This window comes from Rhinoderma darwinii, chromosome 4 (genome assembly GCF_050947455.1).
Source record: "Rhinoderma darwinii isolate aRhiDar2 chromosome 4, aRhiDar2.hap1, whole genome shotgun sequence".
Taxonomy (NCBI): domain Eukaryota; kingdom Metazoa; phylum Chordata; class Amphibia; order Anura; family Rhinodermatidae; genus Rhinoderma; species Rhinoderma darwinii.
Genome location: NC_134690.1, coordinates 170676254 through 170680753, shown reverse-complemented (window position 1 = coordinate 170680753; position 4500 = coordinate 170676254). Strand labels below are relative to the sequence as shown.

Here is a 4500-nt window from a genome sequence, read left to right as displayed (position 1 = left end):
TGTTCCGTTTCTGATGTTTGTATTTATAGATCACGCTCTTTGGTCTAGTTCACACGGAGCAATTTGCAGGCAGATTTTGACCTGCCTGCACTTTCTTGCCCCAGTTTTCTCTGCATCTCGACCGCGGCCATTGAGAGCTAAAATACGCAAAACGCTTTCACTGCCTCCCATTGATTTCAATTGGAGGTGAGAGGCAGAACCACAGTAAGAAAGAACATGAAATCAATGGCAGGTGGTTTCGGCAGTTTTTTTGGCACGGATTCTGACTTGGTTTATGCGTCAAATTCCGCACCAAAAAAACTCTGTATGAACTAAGCCCTTAATCACTGCCCATTCGCCTTTATCACATCGGTCAGTTCACACGGCGGATTTTACGTGGTTAGTCCCACCACAAAATCCGCTGCGGAATTAAGATTATTAAGTAGCTAATTACAGTCTCAGCCATGTGGAGGAGATTTGAAAAAAATCATTCACATGCTTCTGACCATTTACCAGACAGAAATTGAAGCATGCTGTGGATTAGGAATTATGTAATCATAATGCAATCGTTTCATTTCAAAGGCTGAAAACAAACCTGTTCTCTCACTGATACCTGTGTCAGGACCATAGGACTGGCACCATGGATGTAAGGCAGATGGACTGGCACCATGGATGTAAGGCCGGATTCACACGAACGTGTGCGTTTTGCACACGCAAAAAACGCTGCGTTTTGCGTGCGCAAAAGGCACTTAGCTCCGTGTGTCAGCCCCGTATGATGTGCAGCTGCGTGATTTTCGCGCAGCCGCCATCATTATGACACTCCGTTTGGATGTTTGTAAATAGAAGAGCACGTGGTGCTTTTCTGTTTACATTCATAGTTTTACTGCTGTTGCTCGCGTCACACGGAAGTGCTTCCGTGTGGTGCGCGTGATTTTCATGCACCCATTGACTTCAATGGGTGCGTGATGCGCGACATACGCACAAAGAACGGACATGTGCGCAAAAATCACTGACAGTCTGCACTGCCCCCTAGACTAATATAGGTCCGTGCGAGTCGCGTGAAAATCACGCGCGTTGCACGGATGTATATCACGTTCGTCTGAATAAGCTCTCGGGCAGATGCGCGGCCACCTTTCCATTCGTTCTATGGCAGCCTCCCAAGGCAGGACTGGATCAGGGATCCCTGGTCTCCAGATAAGTGGGACCCGCACCAATCAAACATTTATGGCTTATACAGAGGATTATATTTATTTTATGTTTTGTTTTTTTCTTCTGGACAAATGTGTTGGGACACACCATTTAGGCTATATTCACTTGACCGTGAAAAAAAATGGGCATTAAAAACTGATCAACTGTCTCCAAATTTTCATCCATTTCCAGTCCGTCTGTCCGTTTTTAATGGCCGTTTATCATCCGTTTACCATCTGTTTTTCATGGCCGTTAAAAAAAAACAAAAACTGGTGGATTTAATTTCAGGGGTTTTTTTTTCTTCTTCCAAACCCCCTGAAAACATCACAGTACCCACTGTAGATGGTGCCAGTGCCACTGCCCACTGTAGATGGTGAACATACATAACGAGCCAGTGCCCACATAGTTCTACACACACTGCCCATGTAGATATTGCCAAACCCCCCTTGAAGATAGCGCCACACTTTCCGTCCCCGCTCCAGGAGGATCCCCTGACGTTACTGTCTGTGTATGGATAGTGATGGCAGGGGCTGCTCCAAGAGCGGAATCACCGGCCAGAGCGACGGCAATGCTCTTGCTGGGGATTCCGCTCCTAGAGGGAGCCCCAATGGCGCTATCTACACTGTTCTGAATACGGCCATGTGAAGGCCATTAAAAAAAAAAACAGCCATCACACGACCATCTTTACCTGTCGTGCGATAATGACACAGACAGTTTTCGTATTAGTTTGTTCCTTCCCGCCTTGCAAAAGCCATAACCTTTTTTACTTTTTCGTCATCCTAGCTGTTTGATGGCTTGTTTTTTGCAGGATAAGTTGTAATTTTTCATGGCACCATTTAATGTACTGGGAAACTGCAAAAAATTATTTGTGGGGTGAAATGGGCAAAAAACAGCGATTGCACCATGGTTTTTTTGGGCTTCGTTTTTACGGTGTTTATCAAGCAGTAAAAACAACATGTTTACTTTATTCCACGGGTTGTGACAATTACTGTAATACCAAGTTTACAACATTTTTTTTATGTTTTTACCAATTTTTTAAATAAACTAATTGTTAAAACATATATTTTGTGTCGCCATATTCTGGGAACCTTACGCTTTATTTTGTTGGTTTTTTTCAGTCTATTTTAGCAGTGTGTGGGCTTATTTTTTTTTCCCAGGGCGAGCTGCAGTTTTCATTGGTTGTATAACCTTGTGGGGTACATGCAACTTTTTGATCCCCCCCCCCTTTTTTTTTTTTTAACAACTTTTATTGGAGCTAAGGTGACCAAAAAAACAGTAATTTGGGCGGTTTTAATTTTTTCCCACTGTTCACCCTGCAGGTTAAAGGGATCCTGTCATCAACATCTTACCTGTTAAACTCGCCTGACCCCTCAATGGCCGCAGCTGTCCAGAGTTTATTCCTGTTCTCTTCTTTCCTGAAGTCCTTCTCTGTCGGTAAATATAGTCGTTTAAACTTTTCCCGCCTTTTATGGTAATTATTTTTCCCTCTGGGATGCAGCTTCTTAACCACGCCCACTGCCACCACCTGTCCGGCCCTGACTGGCTAAGGAGCTGTCAATCAAAAAGGAGGTGGAGTCCACTCTGAGACGCTGGAGGAATGAAAATCTGACTCTTTTCAGATGAAGATTTGACTCTTTTCTGCTCATTTGCATATGGCGTGGGACCACTGAAAAACGGAATACTAAAGCTACAGAGCTTACTTAGAACATATTTATAGCTTAGATGACAATGATTTTGCACCCACTTTCACCAGGTATTGCTGGCTTTATAGCTAAAATGCTGGTGACAGGTTCCCTTTAAGTAATGTTATACTGTAATAGTTCAGACTTTTATGGACTTGGCGATTCCAGTTCTTTTCATGTTTTTGTTTTGGTTTTTTTTTGTTTTTTTTAGCATTTCTTTATAGAAAACCTGGGAAAAGGTTGTGGGGTTTTTTTTACTTTTTTTTTTTTTTTTTTTTAAATATTTTTGTACAATAACAAAAAAACTTTATTCTACAGTTCTCTTATTTTTATGATTGGTCATCTTGGGATTTGAACCAGCGACCATCAGATCGCTGGTACAATACATTAGTATTGCAGTGTATCACAGTGTATTGTCATTTTTACAGGCTCCTGTTAAGCTCTGCCAGACAGGACTTAACAGGAGAAGAAAGAAGGCGGACCTGGGGGCCTTCATTAGGCCCCAGGCTGCTATGACAACGATCCGCACCCTGCAGTCATGGGGGGGGGGGGACGATAGGCTGTCAAAGGGGACCAACTCCCTTTTTCTAATGCCTTAAATGCTGTGGTCGCGATTGATCCCTTCATCTAAGGGGTGAAACAGACAGAATCAAAGTGATCTTTGATTCCACCCATTGCAGTGAGGTGTCTGTTGTAATACACTGTGTGGAGCACGCTCTGCATGTGAGCCCGCTACATGCTTCCCCTTAACGGCTGCCATGTACATGTACGTGGCATGACATTAAGAAGCTAATCATTAAATTCAAGTGGTTCATTCAGTCCTATTGCCACAGGTGTAAAAAAAAAATAAGCACCTAGCCATGCAGGCTGCCTTTACAAACCGATGCCATTGTTGCCCAAAGTCCGTTCATAAAATGTCTTTGCTCCTAGGTATTCCACGATCAACAGTGAGTGGTATTATTGCAAAGTGGAAGCGTTTAGGAACCTCAGCCACATGGTGGCAGACCATGTAAAGTTACTGGGCAGGGTCCTCGAGTGCTAAGGCGCATAGTGCATAAAAGTCACCGACGCTCTGCTGACACAATAACTGCAGAGTTACAAGCCTCTTCTGGCATTTACGTCCACACAAAAATCTGTCCTGGGAGCTTCATGGCATGGGTTTTCATGGCCGAGCAGCTGCATGCAAGCCTTGCATCACCAAGCATAATGTCAAGCGTCTGATGGAGTGGTGTATATCACTCCGCCGCTGGGCTCTGGAGCAGTGAAAACGTGTTCTGTGGAGTGATGAATCACGCCTCTTTATCTTGCAGTCGGATGGATGAGCCTGGGTTTGGCGAATGTCAGGAGACTGTTAGATGTTTAACTGCATTGTGACCACTGTGAAGTTGGTGGAATAGGGATAATGCTGTGGGGTCGATTTTCAGGGGTTGGTTTAGGCCCCTTAGTTCCAGTGAAGGGAAATCTTCATGCTTCAGCATATCAAGACATTTTGGACAATTTTATGCCTCTAACTTTGAGGGAACGGTTTGGGGAAGTCCCTTTTCTGTTCCATCATGACTGCTCCAGTGCACAAAGCAAGCTCCATAAAGGCATGGTTTGGTGTGAAAGGACTTGAGTGACCCGTGTAAAGTTATTTTAGCTGCAAAGGGAA

General features: G+C 44.0%; 1 protein-coding gene across 2 annotated transcripts in view; it reads left to right on the top strand.

The window, feature by feature from the left end:
• The window catches only part of RPL35A (ribosomal protein L35a), a 283976-nt gene that overhangs the window by 55178 nt on the left and 224298 nt on the right, over nt 1-4500 (top strand). The window lies entirely within an intron of this gene.